The following is a 26,188-nucleotide window of genomic DNA, read 5'->3' on the forward strand; positions in this document are numbered from 1 at the left end:
ATTTTTTTTCTAAAAATCCACACAGATAACTAAAAGCCAGATTATAAAAGGGTATGAAGGAAGAAAAAAATCTCAAAGTCAAGGAGGGTAGAATGAAAGATTCTAGATGTGTGATGAAACAGGTATCAGAAAGGAGGTAGTACGTATAAAAGGCCTTGAAGAATGTGGAGGAGAAATGTTTAAAACTGAATTAGAATGTGAGCATTACATGTAAAAATATGTAGGTGTGGTTAAAACAGTATCTGGAGGAAAATTTGGGTTTTAAACACATTTATCACATAACAAAGTTTAAAAATAAATCAGCTAAGCATTAAATTAAAGAGTTAGAAGAGAAAAAAAAAAGCATAACCAAATTAGCCAAAAGCAGGAAATAAGGTAGAAATAAATAAATTAGAAAACTACAAAAGTAAGATAAAAAAATTAACAAAGCCAAAAGATAATTCTTTCAAAAGGTCTCATAAGATAGACATCTGCCAAGACTGACCAAAAGAAAAAAAGAGAAGATTCAAGAAAAACAGAACGGAAAAGGAGAAATTACTACAGACACAATAGAGGTTTAGAAATTTAAAAGTGTAGAGGACGATTTGACAGATGGAGATGGGGGAAGGCGCCCCAGGTATAGAACACAGTGAGAACAAACTCTGGGGGTGGTCGTGTTTGGGAAACAATAAGTAATCGGTCTGAATAGAGGAAGTTGGGAGGTGTCTGTTGAGAACTGTGAAATAATGCTGGATAAACTGTAGAGAACTGTGAAATAAAGCCAGGGTCCTAATGGAAGCCCCTTGGAAGCCAACTTTATTCTCTGAGTAGTGGGGAGCCACTGATGGTTTTTGAACTGGGGCAGGTAATAAGAGCTGTGCTTTAAGAAGATGCCTGGTTACAATGAGGAGAATGCCAATGACTGTGATTGTTTGGGGTGGAATAGGACAAGGGTCTGAACAGGGCTCTGGAAAGGGCGCCCCAGCAAATAACACAGCACAGGGTGGGGGAAGAATCTATACAAACTGGCAAGTGACCAGAAGTCTATGTGGGGATGGAACAGTGCGAGATGGTAATCCTCAAGATAATAGTTTCAGATGGAGGCTGGACTGCAAAGGAGATAAAAAGAACTTGGGGGAGGGGTTGAATAACTAGAGCTTCTAAGTTCTTCATTGTTTACAAAGCATTTTTCATCTTATTTGATCCTTACTGACCTGTAAGATAGGCAGGTAAGAAAGCCTTGATTTGTGCCAGCCACATGAGCCAACAGGATTGAAGTCAATTTTTCTACCATGATTGCGGTAGGCAGTGGGTCAGTTATCTACAACCATTGATTAAAGGAAGGACTCATGACCATATGGCACTTGCAAAACACTTTCCTTCATTTGGTTCCCCACTCATGGAACCTTGCTCTGTGTTTGGTGAGTTCACCATTTCATGAATCCAGGTAAGTGAGGCAAGACTGCCTCCTGCAACAGGAAAGAAAAATCGAGATACCTGCTTGCCCAGTTTCCCATGCAGCTGGAGAAATGGCACGTGACCTGGGTTCTGCCAACCAGGCAAATGAGCACAGAGGCGGACTTAGGAGCTCGTGGTGTGAAAGAAGGGCAGTCCACTGTCTCCGCGGTGGTGGCAGAGGAGGTGGTGGCTGCAAGGCTGAGTACCTGGCACAGGGGTAGCTTCGGGAACGGTGCAGCCAGCGGCTGTTAAGGTCCTGATGCGGAAGCCGCACATCATGGAGAGCTCAGAAGAGATGGCGTTTTCTCGCCAGACCGGTTCTGAGGCTTGGCCTCGGATGCTCTTCCAGGAAGCTCAGCCCTCATCCCAGCTCCCACTTCTCCCAGCAATTCTGAGAGCTATATCCATCCCGTAACTTTAATATTTGGTCAGCCAGCATCACTTTCTTGCATCTAAGAATCGTGATCTACTGCCTCTATTCTATTTTGCTTTAAATCCTACAGGTGTGTATTCACTCATTAATCTTACAACCAGCTGAAAGCAAGTCCTCTAACATAAGCAAGCTGAAAGTAGGAAAAGTTTTATTTTGATAAGCTCCCAGATTTATTTATAAGTTTCTAGATTTATTAAAACTTACGACATTGCTAAGCGAAAAGAGGAAGGATATAATTTAATTTAATTTTTTAAAGATTTTATTTATTTATTCATAAGAGAGAGAGAGAAATGCAGAGGGAGAAGCAGGCTCCCCGCTGAGCAGGGAGCCCAATGCAGGACTCGATTCCAGAACCCTGGGATCATGATCTGAGCTGAAGGCAGACACTTAACCATCTGAGCCACCCAGGCACCCTAGAGGAAGGATATAAAACAACATGTATGCTGTATTTTTTGTTATACCCCAGGAAAAGTTTACACCGTCATGTTAACGGTAATTATCTTGGGCTAGTGGGATAGTGAGTGATACTGATTTCCTTCATTTTGCTTATACATAAGTTTATAAGTTTTCTACCGTAATTCTTGTGTGATAAAATGTTATTTTAGAACACATAGAAACTCATCTGGTTTTCTTTCTTTCTTTCTTTTTTTTGTGTGTGGGTATGCCAATCGATACCTTCCGGGCTGTTGGAATGTTTTAGGAACAACTTCTTTCCCTTGTTCTGATGTTCCCATGAGGGATTTGTGGGCAGTAACCTCCTCACCTTTCTGGCCTGACCCCAACATTCACCCCTCCTCATGGGAGAGGGTGGGTCCCGAGTGACCGGAACACTGGGAGGAAGTCCAGAGCATGCCCAGCATCAATCCTTCCTCTCTTTCACCTCTGCCTGCCCACAGGGGGCTGCACTATAGACTGCTCTCCACCCCCAGGTGGGCTTCCCAGGCAGGCGCTGCCCCCCGCTGTGCCCAGGGTTGAGCCCATGAGCCAGTCCTAGGCCACCGCACACAGGAGATATAAAGTTTCCAGCTGGCTTTATCAGTAACAGAGCTCTGTTGGTCTCTCACTGCTTCCAGAGTTGGGAAGGGAATTGAGGGATGTGATTTAGTAGCTCCAGACACGCCCAGGCACACAGGGACCCGTGAGTGACACTATTTCTCCTCGCAGTGCCCTCTAAGCCCAAGTCCCCTGACCTAGGAAAACAAAGGGCGGTGGACGGCCTGTCTCATTTGCCCATCACTGGGGAGAAGACGTGCAGCCCCCTGATGTGCTGCCAATTGGCCCCCAGCCACTCACCTCACTGCTTTGTCAGGAAATGCATCAGTACATAATATTCAGAACCCCTCAACAGGTTTTCGTGCCGTAGTAACCGTGGTATAAAACCTGTATCATCAAATAAAATATCTGAAGCCGGGCCCTGAGGTTTCATTAACAGCAAGACATTTTATGGGATTATAGCTCTTTTTCTTCAGAAAGCAGGCACTGTTCAAGCCTAGAAAGTTTGTCTATTGATCTTAACCTTTTCCTTCACAAAGTAAATGAAAAGGAAGCAAATCATGGAATCTCCAATCTGTAGCTCTACTTCAGCTGTTTTATTATTCCTTGCTGCCCTCAGATAAAGTGTCTAAGTTTCATAAATCATTACTCTTAAAATCAAGCCATAAAAACACATGCACCTCCCCAAGAGTTTATCAGCATTCTGCAAAGTAGCTGGATAGGGCAAGAGACCACAGTAAAATAGCCAGCCAAAATCCAAATATTACACATAATCTCTACCTGACAGATTTCTGGGTAGACAATAACCAAAGCCAATTACTTCTCTCTTGGGCTTCCTGACAATATTTTCCTCGAATTTATTCTTAAGTCATAACTCAAGGTCATGAAAGAAACCGTTTATGCATATCATTGAACAGAAAAGCAAACCTCAAACAATCAAGCCTTAAAAGTTGGCTTCCTTAATGTACCAGAATGTGTGCTATGAAAATATAAAGACTTGAGCATACAATATATAAAAACAGAATAATAATATCAAGTGTCTAAAACTCTCCAGGTAAAATGTTTCTGACAGCATTGTTTTCTAGGAAATCAAGCCAAAGGTGCTTAATGACCCACGTTCCTCGTTAGCTCGTGATAAGCCCTTCTGAAAAGGATGGCCAGGCTCTGAGTAGGGGTTTGGTGCCAGGCTCTCTGGGAGTAGGTCCATGGGGGTAACAGAGACAATGCCTGAAGGCCAGGACTGTGTGGCTGGTGAGCTTTGGCTGCTGATGCCAGGCCAGGCCATACGGCTGGCCCCAGTGTGGACCTGAATCTTGCAGTGCCCCTCTGTGAGCTTGATCAGAGCTGGAAGGTTCTCGATGCCCCTGTTTACGGTGTCTGGACAGATGAATAGCTAGTCACCTGCCAGGACAGTGAAGAGCATGGTCAGAAGTCCCTTATGCTGGTTACTCACAGTCCAGCCACTAGATCCTTAGCCTCACCATTTCTCACCAAGACAATGCTTTTCAGGGAAATGTGTAGGGAGATGAGGACATGGTTAGGAGCAAAATTATACCAGAGCCTGGGTCAGGATACCATAAAGTTACAAAGAACACTTGAATAAGCTGCCCTAAGACACCTAAAACTCAGGACATCAAAGTAACTTTTCCAATTATTCACCAGTTGACGCTTGAAACCTTACTATTAGCCAAGTTTATATGTAAACATGTTTATAAACATTTTATACAAGCTGCTCACCTATTTTAAAGACAAACTGATCAAATATTGACAAACTGGTAAACCCTATCCATTCAGTCATTTCTCTTTCCAAACTATCTATCCATTTCCCAGTGACCAAAAATTATTTTTAAAGCCATAGACAGGCTGTCCATTTAAGAGCACAAACCACGCATGCTATCATAGAGCTCTATGGTTTTAGGACTCCAGATGTAGTTCAGACAAGGTGTGAAGCTTTAAGAAAGGACAGTTCGACTAGTCTAACTCCTGACTCTCTGTTCTATTCCTTCTCCATGCTGCCTTTCTAAAGCACTTGATTTACCAAAGCTCAAGGCATCGCTATGGATTAGTGAGTCCAATTTCTTTTTTTTTTTTTTCCAGATTTTATTTATTTGAGAGAGAGAGTGAGTGTGAGACAGAGACAGAGCACTAGCCGGGGAAGGGAAAGGGAGAAGCAGACTCTCTGGTGAGCAGGGAGCCCGGCATGGGGCTCGATCCCAGAGTCCCAGGATCATGACCCAAGCCAAAGGCAGACCCTTAACCAACTGAGCCACCCAGGTGTCCCCTGAATCTAATTTCTAAAGCTATGATGCTTGATTAGCATTTTCTCTAGTCTAGACCTCTCCTCCAAGTTCTGGACTTCTGTATCCAAGCACCCACCTTACACCCCTCCTGGGCAGCCTCACAGATACCTTCTGGTCAGTGCCTTCACTCCCTGCCCACCCTCCCAACTGAGTCATCTTTCATCTTACAGCCGATTTCGGTGTCTGAAAACCCCATCCCTCAAGCAGCACAAAACAAACCCTGGGAGTCAGCCAGTGATGCCTATTACTTCTTCACCTCCCACACCCAGGGCGTCCCCAGGCCCCGATGACTTTACCTGCTAAATACCTCTCTGATCTGTCCTTTGCTCCCAGCTCTTCCACCAGCAGATTCCAAGTCACCACCTTCTCCTTGGAGCTTGGGAACGTGTTCTAATGGGAATCACCTTCCATTGTGCAAAATGTTTACAAATGTGCTTTCCCTCTTGGCCTCTTTCCAATCTAATGTCAGAAAAGCACAAATCTGATCATGTCTTTTCTTTATCTGAAACACTGAAGTGGCTTTTTATTGTCCTCAGAATAAAGAGCAGCCTGGAGGTCCTGCCTGACCTGGCCCTGGAGATGTGCCCAGCCAGCTGACCCCCACTGTCCCCCCTGGACACCCCCTCCTTTCCCAGGGCCATGGTACATCCTCTCTTTTCTGCCTGGAGTTACTTCCTCTTACCCCTGCAGCTACTTCCGCACACAGAAAAGCCCTCCTTGAATGACCCTGACAGGCGTCACCTCCTTGTCACACGCAAGCACCCTCACCTTTCCCTCATAGCACTTGTTGGTTTAACAACAGCAAAGACATACGTGTGCTTTGTGTGAACGCCTGTGTCCTGTGCTTGATTCTAAAGCTCCCCGAGGAAAGGTGCTACGTGGGCTCTGCTTGGGTCTTGCCCAGGGTTGGTGCAGTGTCCATACAGCAAATGTGGACCAAGGGTGAATGTTCTGATCACAGTGGTGAAGGCCTGTCTCACTCAGGATCATGCTCATGCCATACGAGTGTTGGTTTTCCAGGGCCTCAAGGTATCTGTAGAAACATCAGTCTCCCCCAACAGATCTATCTCCCCGATATGACCTCAGGGCTTAAAAAGGGTGGAGGGAGGTATTCTTTTAATGTGGTTTTTTAAGATCGTGACAGCAGGGTGGCATCCTTTTGCATCTGATTACTGGAATCAAAGTAATAATAAAGATTTTAACTGCTATAGCTTCAGTCTAAACAGAAAATTTCTAGAAATTGAGAAAGCAGAAAGGCTCTTTCCCACAGCCTCCACCCCTATAAATAAATAGAAAGATGAGAGTGGGTGAAAAGGCAGTGTGGTTTCGTGGTTATATGTGCATAGACTCTGGACCCTGACTACCTACTGGCTGTGTGATCTTGGCGAAGTGTCCTGACCTCTCTGTGCCTCAGTGGCCTCATCTGTAAAATGAGGATAATAATAGCATACCTTCAGGTGTTGACGTGAGGATTAAATGAGTTAATGTATGTTAAGCGCTTTGAGCAGTGTCTGATGTTACTTACAGTGAGCAATACATAAATGTTTGCCATTTTATTATTATTAGGTGTTTTTTAAAGCTGCTTTATAGTATTCTAGCTAAAATTGATATACTTTGGTTAGAATGGGACTCAGCTAATGCTTAAAACTAAGATGTTAAAAATTAAAATATGCACCGGCTTGTTTTATTGTACATAAGGAATAGCATGGAGGACATTAGGAGAAGGAAGGGAAAAATGAAGGGGCGGAAATTGGAGGGGGAGAGGAACCATGAGAGACTATGGACTCCGAGACACAAACTGAGGGTTCTAGAGGGGAGGGGGGTGGGGGGATGGGTTAGCCTGGTGATGGGTATTAAGGAGGGCATGTTCTGCATGGAGCACTGGGTGTTATATGCAAACAATGAATCATGGAACACTACATCAAAAACTAATGATGTAATGTATGGTGACTAATATAACAAAATAAAATTTAAAAAAGAACTATTTTTAATGAAAAATACTCTGAATGCATGACCTTGTTGATTCAGATAAAACAAGCAAAATGCCTGTAAGTAGATGGTTGTTGGCTTCTTAACAGAGTGTGACAAAAACATTCTTCAAATATGCATGAATAACCTGTTCAGTAGCCAGTGAATTCATAAGCATATGCCTCGTTTACCTTTGGTATAAAAAGTAACAAAATCACATTCAGTGAACTGAGCTTGACAATAAAATTAATCAGAAAAAAAGTCAACAAAACAAATTGCTGCATTAAAGCAGAGCATGTATGCTCACATCTATACTTGAGTTGTGAAGAGTAGCTGCTGAAACCACATCAAACAGAAAGGCTTATTATAAAAGTCAATTAAAATGTCTCCAACTAGACATATACCTATCCCTATGGCCAAGGAATTCCACTCTTAAATATATACCCAAGAAATATGAATGAAGACAGAAAGACACATACAGGAATGCTCATGGCAGCTTAGCCCATGATAGCCAAAAACAGTAAATAACCCAGAGATCTATCAACAGAATGGATACATGAATTGTTGTGCATTTACACTACTGAATTCTATCCAGCAATGAGAATGGACTACCAATGTATATAATAACATGGATATATCTCACAGATATTATGCCAAGTAAAAGAATCTGAATTTAAAGAGTACGTATGTGATTTTCTTTATATGAAGTTCAAGAATCATCAAACCTGATAAATGATGATAGAAGTCATAATAGTGGTTACCCCTGGGAAGGGAGTAACAGACAGAGACTGGGAAGGAGTATTCTGAAATCTAAAGGGTGCTGGCAATGTTCTACATCCCGATTTGGGTGGTGGGGTATATATATGTAAAATTCCTCAAGCTGTACACTGAAAATGTGGGTATTTTATGCTCTTCATTGCATGTGTTTTACCTTAAAGCCATTTCCATGACGATGAGACTCAATTATATTTTTTATTTCAGTCACTCCTGATAAATTTGAAGAAATAAAAAATATCTGAAACATATAAAAAAAAATCTTTCCAACTAGTACTTTAAATCATGACGGACTGTACTTTGATTTAATAAAATTCACTGTCACTTCAGTACTTCATGTGTTGCTGGAGAACTGGCAGAGTCCTCTCCCTACACACACACACACACACACACACACACACACACACACACACACACAAGAGTAATGGACGGAACTGTAAAACTTCCCCCCCCACCCGCCAATTCAAAGGTTGAAATCCTAATCCTTAATGTAACTGTATGTGGAGACAGGGTCTCTAAAGAGGTAATTAAGGTTAAATGAAGTGGGGCTCTAACCCAATATGACTGATGTTCTTGTGAGAACAGGAGGAGACATCAAAATGTGCCTTGACAAGAAAGGACCATGTGAGGACACAGACAGAAGGTGGACATCTGCAAGTCAAGGAGAGCGGTCTCACTCAGAAGAAACCAAACTTTCTGACCCCTGGGTCTTGGACTTTCCAGCCTGCAGAACTGTGAGAAAATAAATTTCTGTTGGTTAAGCTCCTCAGTTTGTGGTATTTCATTATGGCAGCCCCAGCTGATTAATCCACCAAGGAAGAAGGCTTAAAGAGAAACTCCAGGAGCTTGGCACAAGTCCTCCGGAGTCTGTGGGAGCCAGGTGTCAGGGGCTGGCTCTCGCTGTGAGAAATCTAAAGCTAGTCAGAGCTAACAGGGCAAAGAGAAGGGCTTGTGTTCAGAGCAAAAGGCACTTCTAGTGCAAGGGGAACAGGGTGTGTGTTTCCTGTGGTCATAATGTGGGCTCTGCAGAAGCAGCCGGCTTGAGCTGGAGGAAGTGAGGTTTAAAACTAGACACGTTGAACACCACTGCACCCTTCCCAGAATGGCTAATGCTAATCGAATGGTATGACGCAGTACTGATGAGGGTGAGGAACAGCTTCCAGTCCCATAAACGATCGCTGGGGGGAGGACACTGGTGCAACCACTGTGGAAAACTGTTTAACGATGTCTCTAAACCCAAACACGCACCTATCCGATGACTCGGCACCTCCACACCTGCAGAAATGGGTGCATGTGTGCAGCAAAATAAATGTACAAGAATGTTCACGGCAAAACCACCCAACTGCCCTTCAACAGAAGAATGGACAAGTGAACTCAATATAGTCACACAATTACTCATGAGCAACGAAAAGGAACAGAACACGGACGCATACAGCAACATGGATAGATTTCTACTATTGAGCAAAGCAGACACAAGAGGTTACATACTGTATGATTTCATTATATGAAGTTAAAAAAAGGTCAAGTTGCTTTACGGTGCTAGAGGTCAGAGTAGTGGTTACCTTGAGGTGCTGCTTGATATTGACTGGGGGAGGGGCATGAAATGTTCTGTGTCTTGATCCAGTTACTTGGGTTTTCAGATATGTGAAAATCAAACATACTACACTTGAGATTTCTGTTCTTCACTTACGTTCACGTTATAGTCCAACTTCTAAAAATCAAAAATTAGGGAGGAATTTAGAATTTTTATTATCACACAGGACTGTATCATGTGATTAATAGCCCGGATATAACTATTCACCACTTAAGAGTACTTGGGAAATCTAAGGGACCTGCCCAAGATTTTCTTCCAATAAGGAAGAAAAGACAAGTCCGTCCAGTGCATAGGAAGGAGTCACGCAAGAACTGGAGAGACGGTTGCTGTCTGCACAGCACAGAGCCTAGCCTGCCAATAAACCTGTTACACACAGAGGGCAGTTGCTTTAATTCAAGATTCCTTGAACAACAAGATGGTGATTTTGGAGACTGCCAAAGTTATGACTTAGGTTTCTGTTCACTACTCAATAATTGCTAAGATTAACTCTGATGTGATAAGGGAAGCATGGTTCATGCTGACATCAGTCTACTGACCTGTGTTTAGGTTACCATCCAAAAACACTGGAGAGGACAGACGTCCCCAAGCTTAGCCCAAAGATATCAACAAGAGCCAGTGGCTCACGCTATCCAGCTAATGGTTACAACAGATTATAACCACTGCTTTTAGCTAATACAGCATTTTGCTAGATAATACTTGGATTGGCTAATTCCCAACGATTATTCTATTTTCAAGAAGTTGCAGTACTGCAAATGTTTAAGCATGTGCATGCGCACGTGCACTCACTTCATTGAAAGATTCTACTTTAGCTTTTGCGAGTGGCTTCTGGTTAAAGGTGTCAGCTTGACCACATAAATCTTTATCCTTTTCTTCTCAGGACCCACTTAAATGAGTACAGAGTAAGGTATAAATCCACAAGGAGAATGGAAGCGAGAAGATCCACAAACAAGAGATTGCAACACATTTCTTTGGAACTGACTGGACTGTAGAATCCTAGCAAAAGATGGAGCGGGGGAGTGGAGAAGGCTCTAGGAACAGGAGATTCACTGTGACAGACAGGTGGATCCCAGACCTCTGCTCCATGCCACACACACACACTTCTCAGTGTCTGCTCTAGGGAGCCCAACCTAAGACCTCTGCTGACCCAAGCAGCTAAGGCGGACCTCTGGTCAGCTTCAGTGTCATAGCCTGCATATGAACAGACAATCAATGATAACCAGACATTTGCTGGAAACCTCCAGCGTAGAGGGGAGCTGTCCACATAAGCCATGAGATGTAAACAGGCCCACTGTAATTGCTCAAGGGGAGGAAAGACAGAGGAGGGGGTGTCTGTGTCTAAGACAGGGAAAAATGACACTTAGAAAGAAGAAAGAAGATTCACTGTGCAAATAACATCAGGAACAAAACCGTAATCCTCTGCCTTCGTAAGCACAGCCCCTTGACTTCATCAAGGGGAGCCTCATTCTACACAAGAAACTGCAGACAGATGGGTAATGACCTCCCCACCACCTTGTGGCTCTCTGGTAAGCCACCGTGTCCCCCTCTGCCACTCCCATCCCCCTCTGCCTCCATCCACTAAGGGTCATTTCCAAAGTAGTCTTTGCACTGCCGGTAAGTACTATGTTGTGTCTCACCCAGAGCAGCTCAGACATAATAGGGAACGAAATCCTGAGCCCCTCAGCCTTCATTCTTCCCCAAACAGGCTTCAAATACCTCATATGACTTAAATGCAATGTACACTTCTAACACCAGCTTAACATTCTGCCTTCAAGGCTAGACAGCGTCTATTAGACCAGGAGCAGACTATGCTAACCTGAAAGCACACTTTATAATATAATTTACACCGGCCGTGGATCTTTTTTCCCAGGTTACAGAAAATTAATATATTTTGGCACACGAAAAACGTGCTTATTCGAAAGCTGACCTAACTCCTCCTTTCCTTAACAAATTTTACTAAAGCGTATACACTATTAATAATTTTGGTTCCAATTTTCTAGACTATTCCTTTCTTCCTACCCCTTAAACACACACACACATATATAATTTCTTCATGATAGAACACAGAGTAATATATTCATCATAGAATACCTGGGAAAATAATGCACATGCACGTGCGGCTATAATCCCACTGTCCAGTTTCTGCCCACCTCATTTTGAGAAGAAAAACTTAAATTTATATATTTCCTAATTATTTTACTCTTGGGCCTATACTTACCAGGAAATAAAAGGGAAGCCACGTTCAAGGCTTTGCTATTCAGAGATGTGCGTGATTCCTTGATACATGCTGGGGACATACAGGTGAAAAGATAAAGCACGTTCTACAGGGTCCTCTTTGTTTATAGCCAAATGCACAGAGTTCTGGCCCCTGAGTTAAATTTTTGAGAAAGCACAGCAAAAAGCAGGGCAGCTGACAGCTGAGGCAAGAAATTCTGCAGCCTCCAGAGCTCCTAGAGTGATAAGAAGCCCCAGGGACTAAAGCTAAAGTTTTGGCCACTCTAGTTATTCTCCAATAAGCCCTTTTTATGCTGAAATGTTGATTTTTTTTTTGACTGTTTCTCCCTTCTTTCTTCCCTGACATTCTTTTCCTTTTATGGGTAATAGTCGGGGTTGGGGGAGGGGGACTTCAAGGCATGACGTTTAAAGTCCCTAAAATTTAATTACAAAAGTTGACTCAGTCATTCCCAAAAGTTTATTAGAGAATAGGTGGAATTTCTCTTATAGAAAAATAAGATACATAGAAAAGGAAGAGATTTGCTCTTCCCCATTTATTCAATAAACATGTACTCAGCATATACTCCATATGTGTGTGTGTATGTGCACGCTATCTATATGCTATTTTCCTTCCCAGTGCTAAAGGAGGTGGGGAAAAATGTAGGTGGACGGATGTATATTTTGGAAGGGCAAGAGAGAGTTGGAATAAAGTGGGCATGCATTGCTGTAGTCCAAAGTGAACTGTGGTTGCTTGCTAACAAGTGGAACAAAGTGTCGTGAGCATTTATGGCAGGGGTCAGCAGACTAGGTTCCATGGGACAAATCCAGCCCACCGCCTGTTTTTGTACTGCCTGAGAGATAGGAGTGATTTTTTACATTTTTAGATGGCCAAAAAAAATCAAGAAAGGAATCAAAATTTTGTGACACGTGAAAGTGATATGAAATTCAAATTTCGGCAAAGACGAATAAAGTTTTATTGGCATAGGGCCACGCTCACTGGTTTACACATCGTCTGTGGCTGCTTTTGCACTACAACGGCAGAGCTGAGAAGCTGCAAAAGAGACCTGTGTGGCCTGCAGAACCTACCTCCTGTCTGGCCCTATACTGAAAATGCTTGCCCACCCTTTGTCAAGAGGAGAGAAACATCACTTCTGCTCAAGGTCATCAAGAAGGAAGTGACTCATCTACCTTACTTTTCTGTAGCCCTTTACATCTCATTTGACCCTCCCAGCATGTCTGTGTAGGAAGAGATAGGAAAGGCAGGTTTCATCATTCCCCTTTTTACAGCTGGGGAAACTGAGGCTTGGCCCAATCTAGAGACTTGTTCAGTATTGGCGGTTAATGAATGGCAGTACCAAATTATAACCGTCTGAGCCTTTTCATCTCATAGTGCTGAGACTGGAGAGCCCTCATTGCAAGAGCAATACACACACATACACACTCACACACACACACACACCATGCGGGACAAGGGCATCATAAAGAAGGGAGGCCAGCTGGGTGAGTGGGGTTGGGGGGCTACTGCTGGGCCCCAGGACAAAGGAGGCTGAGCAGGAACTATCTGGGCCCAGGAGTCAGCAAACTAAGTTCTGGCCTACTGTCTGTTTTTGCACTGCCTGGGAGTTGAGAGTGGTTTTATATTTTTATTTTTAATTTATTTGACAGAGAGAACGCATGAGAGGGAACACAAGCAGGGGGAGTGGGAGAGAGAGAAGCAGGCTTCCCACCAAGCAGGGAGCCCGATGCGGGGCTCGATCCCAGGACCCTGGGATCATGACTGGAGCCCGAAGGCAGACACTTAATGACTGAGCCACCCAGGCGCCCCAAGAGTGTGGTTTTATATTTTTAGATGGTTGAAAAAAAAAAGAAATGTATCAAAATTTTGTGACATGTAAGAGATACGAAATTCAAATTTCAGTCTCCATAAATAAAGTTTTATCGGAATAAAGTGATGCTCACTGGTTGACACATTTATTGTAGCAAAAACAGCCTCGATGGTGTGTGTCCCTGGGCCTGAGACAAGTCCTGCCTGTAGTCGCTGGCAAAACTTCTGGGAGCCTCAGAGCCCTATCTGCCACATAAATCCCCTCCTGATGAGGTTGTAAAGAGTAAATGAGATCATTATGAGAAGCAAATGAGTTACCTGTATACTACTCAGCACAATGCCTGGCACTTTGCAGGTGTGATGTACCTTATTATTTTCATTCACTGGATGGGGAAACTGTTGAACATTTAAAACAATGATTGCTATGTACTCAGATTAGACAACTAGCGAGCCATAAAGGATGCATTCATACCTGAGCATAAGATTAGGTTAGACTTTCATACTACCTAACACTATGGAAACATTCCATCTGTGGAACAAATTCTAGCTCCTTTAGGACAAGACTCCCCTAGGTATTAGCACAGGGAAAAAAATTTCTTGTACTTTCAAGTTATTTGGAAGAGAACTGGGTGTAAAAACTATTTTCACATCAGGGAAGAAATATATTAGGTTGCAATTGAGAATTAAGTAATTGAACTCCTGGGGCCTGGGGGCTGCAGTTTGGGAAAGAGTCAGGAAGGGAGAAGCAGGGGAAAGAATTGTACGGAGAGATTAGGCAGGCCAGTGAGTAATCAGTCCAATGGTGAGGTCAGGGCCCAGTGACTGGGTGTGGTGTGCACAGCCCAGGAAATCCACCAGAATTAAGAATGGATCCATTCATCTGGCTGCGCTTTCCATTTCCCACACTAATAATTTCTTCTTTCAGAAATAAAATATTTACTTAACAATAAAGTTTCCCTTTAGGACTACTGTGACATTATACACACACACCACCCAATATCCAAATATGCTAATGATTTGATACACATTAAAAAAAACCCCAAACTTCCGACATGAAATTATTTCAAGACCGTAAGAAAATAAGCACTCTCGTTGATGGATACAATGCAACAGAACAGTGTTTTTTGAACTGCGTGTCAGAGCCCATTAGCGCTGAAATCAGTTTAATGGGCTGCTAACCATATGGAATAGAACAGAACAAAACAGAAAATATCTGAGTGTATTACACATAATAAAGGACAAGCACTATTGAGTGAAACTTCTGTTCCAGTGATATGTTTGTGTGTGCGTGCACATGTGTGTGTGTTTATATTCACTTGTCTATATTGCTGGGCTATGGTGTAAATCGTATTTCTCACTAGGGATCATGGTCCAAAAAATTTAAAAGCCACCAAAGCAGAGTGTGATCCACTTTAGGAAAGTCTGGTATAAGAATCCTAATTCACTGAGCAGCCACGTTAAGGGCTTAATTATTCCTGTTGAGTGGGATTTCTTTCAGTGACAAACTCTTTCTCTGCATTTAAAACATGTTACAATTTATGGGAAAAATATATGCATAATTTATCAAGTACACCTCATCTTTAAAATAAGGTGTACCTGTTCATGAATACAGAATTGATCTTAAGATACAGAATTCATCAGAAATGAGAAAAGTGAATGATTACATTGTTCAGAATGATAATGAACCAACTCCTTTATAAAATAAATGATTACACTATTTTTCACTCTAGTTAATTCACCATGGAGCAGAAGGGGTGGGGGCTGGAGAGGAAGTTTAGTGGACGGGGATGGTTTTACCACCATCCAAAATTAGATTTTGGAAAAGGAAAGTCGCCTTATGTTTGACTCCCATAGAAAGCTCCCACCTTCTGAGGCAATCTCTCAATTCCTTTCTTGTGACCATCCCAAAGCAAAGAGCCCATTATTTCCAAGATAACAGGAGCTGAAATCAAGCAATTCATTAATGCTGGATGGGATGGCAATGGATTTTAAAGGGAAAGAGCATGCCAAAAACATTTTTTCCCGTAAGCCTGAAGATTTCATGAAGAGGAAGTACAGGTTTCAGAGGTTACTTGAGAACTGTCTGAGGGAGGTAGCCTGAAATAACTGCCATGGATATTGGATAGGGATGCTTCTGGAGGTCACGTGAGTGAAAAAGGATGGATGGATGGAGGCATGCATGTATGCACCAAGGAGGCCAAGATTTTAATACCAATTTAAGTAAACATTTCTTCACAGTTGCCTGTATTGGATGTCCTTATACAAGTCATTCAGAGGTGCTGGGTTGTGGAGATCATGAATATGCCCCCAGAGGAAGAAGGGAAAAAACAACTGTTCATATGTTATCTAAGTGGACACACAGGGCTTGGGATAGTTTGTAGTGGCCGCATCATTTGAGAAGTACTTTATTTCAAGCCAGTTAGATAGAAATTAATATGCCAAATGTGGCCTAATGAGGAAAAAGACTCTGAAGTCAAAGAAGCATGTGGAAGATTTGAATAAATGATTTCATACAATGGGAGGGGAGAAGGATGTTGTATTTTCTAAATTACTAATTTTATATAATGTGGTTTTAAATATATGCAAGCAAATTAATAAATTAAATACAAGTAGACATTTCACCCTTTATTTGTATCCCTAAAATGTGTGTTTTCAAACTGATGTAAAGCCATTTTTAAAACCATCTCTTTGGAACACTGGGGACCATCTTATAATCGTGGGTACCTTATACATGGGCATATACGGTAATCTGCCTCCCAGGTAACTGAGGCTCCTCAGGGCTGGCTCATGAGTGAACTAAAGTGCAGGTAGCTATCCCAACACATTAAAATCCCACAATTAAAACACTAATAACTGCTATCAAACTGATTCTTATCTGTTGAAAAATTCTTTATGCTATCTCTGTTCCATATGGAATGGAGGATGTGATGCCCTGTCTCGTGTCCCCTCAGCCCACTTTGGAGTTCCCCCAAAGCTCTGATGGACACTTCCAGGCACACTGACAGACTCCCACTTCTAGCCCACTCTGCCTTCTACTTATCTACACAAGGGCTTTCTCTGGTGCCTCCGGAGCTTGCTTCTTGCTTCTTGCTTCTTGGGATCACCTTCCCTAAAAAACTACCTGCACCCAAGCCCTTATCTCAGGCCCTGCATGCATAAACTACTTCAGCAACATGTGGTGATTCTGTGTCCTCTCTGAAAACCAGCTGTCTGCAAAAGTCAAGGTGAAAGAGCTTTACCCTCATTCTTTACACCTGTGTGACTTACGTCTTTGGGCAATGTCTCATCCATTCCTTTCCATAAGTACTTGATGATCCTTTACTGACACACGAAGAGTTTTTCTGTGGGCTGTAGGGTATGCCCAGGTGAACAAAACATATTCAAGCCTCAAGGACTGCAGACTTCAGAATGGGCCATGAAACATGGAGGAAGGAAAGAAACCCTATAACTAAAGAAGACCCAGACTGCAGAAGAGCCCTGTTTGGCAGTTCCGGGAGAGGGACAACCTCCAGCCAACTAGAATTACATCACGACCCCGGAGAGAGCTGGTTTTCAAGTTTTCTAATGTAAATGTTTGCTTGAGGACATCCATCTTTTTATATTCTCAGCAGTGATTCACACACAGGTCAGCCCAAACATGGTACCTGGTAATATGGCCTTATGGGCAATTGATTTTGATTAAATATTAAAAGGCAAAGCATCACATTGTCCGTAAGTGTCCCTCAAGGATACTCAAGTGACCATGCCATCCATTAGGAACGATAGGACATGTTCTGGTGAAGCAAGGAGACCCATGCGGCCTCCCTGCTGTTCCTTGATCATGCCAAGCACATGCCCATCTCAGGCCTTTAGCTCTTGATATTCTGTCTCCAAGGCCCTTCCCCTAAATATCTGTGTGGCTCATTCCTTCACCTCATTAAGCTCTCTCTGCTCAAGGCCTTCCCTGAACACCCTATATGAAAATAATAGTACCCTCTACATTGTCACACTCTATCGTCTTCCCTGCTTTATGCTTCATGGCACTTACCGCCCCCTGACATATTATATATTTGCTTATTTATTTTTTAATCTCCTCCTGCTAAAAGGTCAGTGAAAAGTAGGGACTTCTTTCCCTTTGCTGTATCCCTTGCACCTAGAATAGTGTCTGGTCTAGAGGAGGCGCTCAGTAAATGCTTACTGAAGGAATGAATAAATGATTTCATCATGAGAACTTCAAAATCATCACTCACCACAGTTGAAGTGCTATAAACTCATCTGGAATCATGACAGCCCCACAGCTCAAGGATCTAAAGGACACATGATTATTTTGTGAAAAAAGTTTTTGTAAAAAAAAAACATTTTTTTTGTAAAGCTTCAACATACATAGCAGGTATGAATAAATAAAATTGTTTTAATTCTATCATAAACTTGTATGGGCCACAGAATGCAACTCATCAGTGTCCACGGTGTAAATAAGAAAGAAATCCCAATATTTTAGATCTGGATATTATACCTAGCTTACTAAAAAAATAAATTTATTCATGTGACAAATATTTATTGAGTGCTTATGATGATGAGTATGGTGTTGGGTGAGGTGCTATATTTGATTTTTCTTTTGAAAAAATCAACTTCACACTTCCCTGTAAAGCCATATCCTGCTGTTATGGATAGAGAAAGCTCATCTTTTTGAAAACACTTATTTTTTTTTCCATTTTTTTACTATATGCTTTATTGATTTAAGTCAGCAATCCCTCAGAGAGAAGTGTCACAGGAAATACTTCAGGTGGAGGTTTTTATTCAGCTGATTTTAAAGATAAACATTTTTCTCTTTTCATTGAGTTTAAGGGAAAGAGGATCCACTGTATTTAACAACATTAAATGTGCACTATTACAAAATTACATAAGTAGTTCTCAAGCTCTGCTTATATAGGGCTAATTGGTTCCACTATAAATTCATACTCTCCAAATGCAGCAGGCCTTCATAGTTAGATGATAACCTTTTATTTGCCCCTAAATGACTCACTGCTACATTTCCACAAGGCATATTCCAAGTCTTCATTATTCTACTCATGGTCTCAATCTGCCCACCTGTCCTTTGACTTTATTTAGAAGACGATGGTCAAATTATTCTCTTTCCACCTCAAAACCCCTACGCTTTTGTCTCAAGAGTCCTTCCTCTGCCTTCATCCAGTATCCTCCCATCTTCTTGAAGATTCCATTCCGTCTGTTTAGACTCTCTCTTCCATTTTCAATCTCTCTTCCTTTCTATGGATTCTTCTCTGGTGATAAAGTAGGCTCAAGTCTTCTTACGCTAAAAACATTACTTTCTCTATAGTATGCCACTTCTTTGATGCATCAAATTCTTTCCTCCTTTGCCACCCAATTTATTTAAACGGAAGTGTGTCTTCACTGCTTTCCATATGCATCATCCCTGACTCTTTATTTTTAATTTTTTTTAGAGAGATTTTATTTATTTATTTGTCAGAGAGAGAGAGGGAGAGCACAAGCAGAGGGAGTGGCAGGCAGAGAGAGAAGCAGGCTCCTCACTGGGCAAGGAGGAGCCGGATGCGGGACTTGATCCCAGGACTCTGGGATCATGACCTGATTGGAAGGCACACACTTAACGGACTGAGCCACCCAGGCGCCCCACCCCTGACTCTTTAACCCCTAGCAGCCTGGCTGCCACTCTCATTGACCTCGAAGATATTTCAGGAAAGCCAGGAATTAAATCCAATGACTTTTCCTTTGTTGTACCCTCAGCCCTATGGGATGTGCTGTATGAATGATGTATGAATGGTGGTGGCTTCCTCACCTTTCCCAGCTTCCATGACACCATATGACTCGCACCATTTTGCTCCAGCTGCCCCTTGTTTAATATTGTTCTTATCCTCTTCTTTCTCTTTTCCCCTCCAACATATAGACATGCCTCGAGGATCCTTACCTTACCTTTTGCTTTGTTTCATTCCATTTTCTTCACTAGCATTTCTGAGGCATCAAAATCACTCCTAAGTAGGTAACTCACAAATCTCTCTTTGTAGCTCTCTGGAAAACCTACACCTGTATTCTAGTCCCTTCACTTGGATGAATCTGTCATGCCCAGAATGAAACCTCTTTTTTTTTCTCCTCTTCCTCATCCTCCTCTGAACCTCCTTGCTTACAACAACCCAATCACTGTCTCAGCTGAGCCCAAAAAGGACTTTTGACTTCCCTGCTCAGCGTTCAGATTATTCCTACACCCTGTCTGAATGTCGGAGTCTGTCTCTTCCTCTTCACGCCCGCTGTCTCATTTCCTCTTACTCCTAATTTGATGATAGACTCTATCTGGCCTCTCTATTACCAGTCTTTTCTCTTTGCATTATGCCTAACACAATGCTACAGGGGTATTGCACAGTTCTGACCATGTCAACCCTCTCCCTCAGAAACCTCCCATGGCTCCCTGGTGCTTAGTGCAATGAAATCCGTACACAAGCTCTCCATAACCTTGGACAAACCTCTCTTTCTCCCCTTACCTCTCATTACATCCCTTGGTGTTCCCCGTGCCTCGGCCAAACCACACCATTCTTTGGGCAAGCACACCCCTTCCCATCACCAAGTCTCTGCTCCTCATTCCTCTTCGAGTATGCCTTTCCTTCCCTGCCAGCCCAAACATCACCCATATAAATCGCAGCTCAAATGCTACCTCTTCCATGTAACCTTCCCCAACTCTTCCACTGGAAGTCATTGTTACATCTTATGAACACCCACAGCACTGAAGGAATATAGCATTTTGGGCAATGTGGCCATTTTGGGCAACATGGCCACTATTTTTATAGTCATTTACAGGTACGCCCAGTCTCTCCTTCCAGGCCATGAACCTCCTCTGAGCAGGATCTAAGTCTTCTTATTCTTCACATCTCTGGCCTTCTCAATCTCCCAAACTCTATCCAAAGGTACACAGAGCCTGAGAGGTAGTAGGCAATTAAATATTTGTGAGTTAATGATTTTAACCCAAAGGGTTAACTTTGGCTTCTAGTCCTTGAAATTCTCTCAATTTTAGCAACAACTACTTTTTCCTTGTAGGATACAAGTCTCATCTCCCCATGGTACCATAGTTTATTCCTTTCAGCTCCACAGGCCAATTTTCAAATGTCTTTTACTTCCAAGTTTTCTGAAAAACTAACTTCTTTAAGAGACTCAGTAATAGAAAAGAAAAGCATTAATGGCACTTTAAGTGAAGAAAATGCATCCACACAAGGTACAACTTGTTTACCAGACTGAATTATAGGAGTTAAGCTGTATTATTAAATTTACTAGTCCAATCTTTGGAAAAGCCAGGCATTGTATTTTTTAAATCATCACATTTACACTAGAAAGGAAATCACTAATTCCTGAGTCATCAACTGTGTTGTTGTGTAATTATTCTTCTTCTAAACAGTGTATTTACCTTGTCAATTTCTAATATCCTTAAACTTTCCTGTAAGACATTTACATCTCTGGATTTTACTTGCAAACATAAACAACTTAAAAACAACTTAAAAAAAAAAAAAAAAACCCGGAACATCTTCAAATGACTTTTAAATTCCATAAGTACTTTTCCCAGAAAGACATTGGCAGAACTAATAGGGAGTAAAGAACTAAGATTCAAAATTCATTTTTATAAATGTATCCTTATATCTTGGAGGATATCCAACAACCTCACATTAAAATTTTAGAAGGCTTGACTGAAGGACATGGGGAAATTTAATGTTCACAGTTTCAAGAGCACCTGGTCTATGTATCATCATTAATTAAGAGAAGATAAACAGGAAGAAAAAAACATATGCACACAGCACTAGTTTTATTATTTTCAATGTAATAGCATTATCATGCAACCTTTGGCAAAACAAAACAAAATTTTTTAAAAAAGAAAAAGAGAAAAAACCTTCTGAGGCCAACGTGGTATATATTTACTTATATAGCCATGACTGCTACAGGCTTTTCAAAGAGGATCGGGGCCGCCAGTTTGGATTCTGACAGTAATGCAGCAGAATTTAAGGTGTTGTGATTTAAATATGTTCTAAGCAGGCCAATCTCGTCACACAACATTTTAATAAAGAAGTATCAAGATATTAAGTGTAGAGGTGCATTAATTCCTACAAATACCGCAGGAGAAATACAGGCACTGGGGAGCCAAAATGCAGTGGACACACACATGAGTATGCTATCTGCCTATCTCTACCCAACCCCACATAAGCCTATCTTTATCACGCAGAGACAATTAAACAGCTATAGACTCTGGATGCAATTCTGTGTCCTGGCTCCCACTGGGTGAATTATTGCCAGCCTGGTATTTTTCAGATTCTCTATTAGCAGGCTACATCGGCTAGGAAAGCAGACTTCACCACACCAGGACCCCATCACCATGGGTCTTAGGAGATTTCAGTTCGTGCATGATACATGGCACCCCCTAGCCATTGTGAGAGCTGGGAGAGTGGATGACACCAGCAGTAGAAATAAAGTATCCCTTTTCCTTAGGAAAACGTGCTGTGTGACGCGGACCAACGGGGTACGAAACATTTCTCAGTACGATCTTTTTCTTCTTTTTAAATACTCCCCCTGACCCTATCTTTCTATATACACCTCCAGAGTTCATTCTACAAGAACCAACATAAAGAGCAGCCATTCTTCAGCCCTAAGGTTTCCAGTGTTGGAATGTGGAAGGAGAAGGTCTAGTTGACATTCAAAGTTGTGGGGACTGAGAGACCAATGTGGCCATTAAAGACCCTGCTCCTTCAGGTCAGACAAGAGATAAACAATAGAAACTGCAGAGTCAGGGCATCTAAGACCCTTACAGAGCAGCGGCTGAGGAGAGAAGTGTCACAGGGTAGAAGCTCCTTCAAACCCAGCGAGGCTAGCAAGCCCAGAAGGGGTAACCATGATCCCATTTCCCTGCCATGCGCCCAAAGCCACATGCACACTTCCACATCCCCATGTCAAGAAGCCAGAGAAAGGGGAAGTGAGAATCCCATCCATACGCAAGAGCGGAACACAGACTGTACTCAGAGTTGCAGGGTCAAAAAAACACTCTCCCATAGTCAGCGGGTGGCAGCAAGTCAGGGCACCCGCACATCTCTGCGTTTCGAGCGCCGCTAGGGGAGCGCGGAGGCAGTCACACGAGTACACACACATGCACACACTCACACACATGGGATTTTACAAATCCGCACCTACCCCACCGCCGCTCTCCACACACACACCAAATGCATCCTGCCCACCTCATCGTTGCCATCACCACACTCTTTCTCAGGGAGAGTCAGCCAAGGGATGAGAGATCCTAGCGGGGATTCCTGGAAATGTCATTCTCCAACACCTTCGGTCCGCCACCCCCTTCCCCTTGGCTGTACCTTTTACACACACACACACACACACACACACACTCCTTCCATGACTGTCATCAGGCACGCCCGCTGCCTCCAAAACCCCGCATCTCAGCGCGCACCGGACACCAGGCGTCCCTGCCTTCAGCGCCCCCTTCCCCCGCCCCGTTGCCTCGATGGCTGAAGGCACTGCCCCTGGATGTCGCCGGCTGTCCCCGCTCATCCGCATTATTGTTCCATGCAGCCCCTCTCGCGCCCGGGGGCATCCCCGCGGCAAGGACCGGGGCTCCGTCGGGGGCAGCATCAGCGCCGGGCAGCCCCCCCCCACTCACCCACCCTTCCCTGGCGGTGGTACCTTGCCTGACAGCTGGGTCCGCGGGCCCGCGGGAGCAGGCGGCGCTAATGACAGCGCTGGTGCCAAGCCTGGGAATAAAGCTCCGCTCCAGCCGCTCCTACCTCCAGCGCCACCATCTTCTCCCGCCGCCGCCGGGACCGCAGCCGCCCTCGCCCAGCTCCGGCGAGGGCTCGGCAGCCGCCGCTCGGGCCCCTCCGGTCCGCGGCCCCACCCCCTTCGGCCCGCCCCTCGTGACGCGCGCCAGGGCCGAGCCGGGCCGGCCTGCGCGGGAGGGCGCCCGGGGGGCGGGGGGGGCGCGCGCGCACACGCTGGCGCTAGTAGCGCCCCTGCCTCCCACGCCCACCCGCGCGCACGCGCGCCGCGCGAGCCCGAGGCAGCGGGGCGGCGTCGCCCGGCGTGCGCCCGCCCCCGGCGCGCCAGCCCCGGCGTGGGTGGGCGTGCGAGGCGCGGGCGCGTCCCGCCGCCGGTTGCGCCCCGGCCGGGGAGGCGGATCCCGGCGTGCGCGGGCCGGGCGCACGGAGCGGTCAGTGCGGTGCATAGCGGAGGGGCCTGACGGGGACCTCCACCCAGGGGCTCCCGGGTTCCTTAAGCAGCAGCTGTGGCCAACCTCTGCGCGCAGCACCGCGCAGGACCGCGAAGCCGGGCAGCCGCGGCGGCTCCTGCGGTGTGTTGTCTTCCTGAGTTACTCCTGAGCTTTCCCGCTTCCCAGCCCCGGGAATACCGCCTGCACTGTTCAGCCCGGCGGCCGCACAGCCCCCCTCAGAGCAGCCGCTTGATGGTGGCTCTGGGGCGCGCTGCAGTCCCGCGTTTGCGCCGCTAGAGGGAGAGCCTCTCGGGTTTGGGCCCCCGCGAAGCCGGCCGCGTTTGCAACCCTCCAGGGAAACTGCCGGGGCCTGAGGGCGAGGCAAAAAGCCTCGGTGTATGATGCTGGGAAAGGCCCGGCTGGGTTTTCCGCCCGCTTCTCGATTCTGGTTGGTCAGAACTTGAGGTGTATTTGAGGCTGGCTTAGGGCATCAGCCCCAGATGTGGCCGGGAGGGAGGGGACCTTCGCAGCTGGGAGCAGGTGGCCGGTGCTGTGCGTTAACGAAAAGCCGTGGGCAGGACAGGCCTCGGGAGACCTGGGTCCTGGCGCCAGCCTCACCTGTAATTGGCGGGGTGTTACGAACCAAGCCATTCCCCCTCTTCGGGACAGATTTCTCAGTAATGATAAGTTATATTTGCACAAAGCCTTATGGTTTGCAAAGCCTTCTTCGTACACATTCTCATCTAGTAAGACGGAGATGAGCCTTGGTTATCCAGATCCCTTGGGAAATGGATCTTTTACCACACCGTGTTTCTGTATTATTTTAAGCATAATGCCTTGAGAAAAATCGGGGGGCGTAGGCTGAAGCATTCCTGGAATCTTGTGTTTTAGCTTTAAAATTCGTACGAATTCTGCATTCTACTCCATAATGAATCTTTTATTTTTGCCTTAATAAAGAAAATAGTAGCTTCTCCCTTGTCAAAAAGATCTTGTCGTGAACTTAAAATATTTACCAGGAAGATGTATCATACTTGGGCTGTGACATTACATACTCTTGTTCTTTTTTTTTTTTTTTTTTTTTTCCAGTAAATGTTTATTCCGCATGTATTCCAGACATGGTCGGTGTTTGTTCTCCCAGAGCTTACACTACCCTGGAGGAAACAGGTATCGAACAATCAGACTAATGATTAAATGCAACTATGATCAGATCTCAAATGCAAAGGTGCTAAGGGTTCATAAGGAAACCTAATCTAGACTCCAGAATTGAGTAAAGCTTCCCAAGGAAAGCTTTGGTTGCAGTGAGACACGTCCAGGAAGAGAGAAGAAGGTGTGCAGAAGCAGTCTACACAGGTGGGGTTGAAGTGGGGGAATGTGAGACCAGTTTGAGAGGCAGGCAGGAGAAGCCAGAATCCACAGGACTTTGTGGGCCATTTTAAATAAGGATTTTTATCTTATGAGCCTTGGCGTGTCACTGAAAGGCTATAAGGGTTGGGAGTGGGTGACCATGATCTCATTTCGATTCCTGAAAGATTGGTGAGGTAACTGTGTAACCATGTGAACAACTGATTTATGGGGGTCAGGGTCCAGGCCTGACCTCTTGACACATCCCTGCATATGCTACTTGGTGAGTGTGTAGGGTTTTCAGTTTCTACACCACCCTGCTTTCCTACGTTCCAGTTTTGGGGGGCTTTTGAAGTGCCTCTCTGTAATAGTCCCTCATTTGTTAACTTTTAATCTGCTGTGGTTTTAGGAAGGAAGTTAACGATCCTTGTTAGAATTTCAGGCTAAGTAAGGGGATGTAGGTTCTGAGGGAGAAGCTCTTTCCTTTGCATAGACTTGCTGCCAGTTGGTTTCTTATTCTCAGAGATCTTTCTGCTTATTTTCTACTTTTGCACTGTGTTTCCGGGGAGGTGAAGTTTCTCGATGCGTGAGTGAGAGATACATTATTGCTTTAATAATACCATCCCCTCAAATCTCGCATCACAGGATTTTTGTGCAAATTAAAGAAACTGTGTAAATTACTTTGCAAAGCATTAAGTGCCATATGAATGAAAGTAATAATTGTTATAATGGCTGCTTAGAGACCTTCGAAACTAATTAGTTACCAAATATTAATATTTGGAAAGCTCACCCCTTCCTCCTCCCCCCACCCTCCCACAAAAGACACAAATATACCTATCCCTTATGGACAGTGCAAATCCTTGTCTTAAGTGCTCATGTTACTCTTTGTGCCTTGGCTGGCAGGAAACTGAAAGCCAAATTTGCAGGTCATTGTAGGAAATGAGTGGATCCACAGGGCATTCATATCTATGTCTTAGCTCTTCCTTTGGTCTTGTTCTTCTATCTACTTTTCCTGTGCCCGCTTTATTGGTATTTTCCTAATTTATTAGAGGTATTCTTATAAGCCCCTTCAAATATATGTTTCCACCTACTTTTAACAAGGGTATTCAGTGTTTCAGAA

At 44.1% G+C, this 26,188-nt stretch overlaps 1 protein-coding gene across 4 annotated transcripts in view; it reads right to left on the reverse strand.

The window, feature by feature from the left end:
• The window catches only part of APBA1 (amyloid beta precursor protein binding family A member 1), a 210,138-nt gene extending 186,726 nt beyond the window's left edge, over positions 1–23,412 (reverse strand). For 3 of the 4 annotated variants that reach the window (XM_045882231.3, XM_045882229.3, XM_054509160.2), the window contains exon 1: positions 23,205–23,412. The gene's annotated coding sequence lies outside the window, so the exon portion shown is untranslated. The remainder of the gene's footprint in view (positions 1–23,204) is intronic. The other variant, XM_054509161.2, reaches the window with a different exon arrangement.
• Between the last annotated feature and the right edge of the window lie 2,776 nt (positions 23,413–26,188).

This window comes from Mirounga angustirostris, unplaced genomic scaffold (assembly GCF_029215605.1).
Source record: "Mirounga angustirostris isolate CCGP_5_RB_7025 unplaced genomic scaffold, mMirAng1.0.hap1 SCAF_15, whole genome shotgun sequence".
Taxonomy (NCBI): domain Eukaryota; kingdom Metazoa; phylum Chordata; class Mammalia; order Carnivora; family Phocidae; genus Mirounga; species Mirounga angustirostris.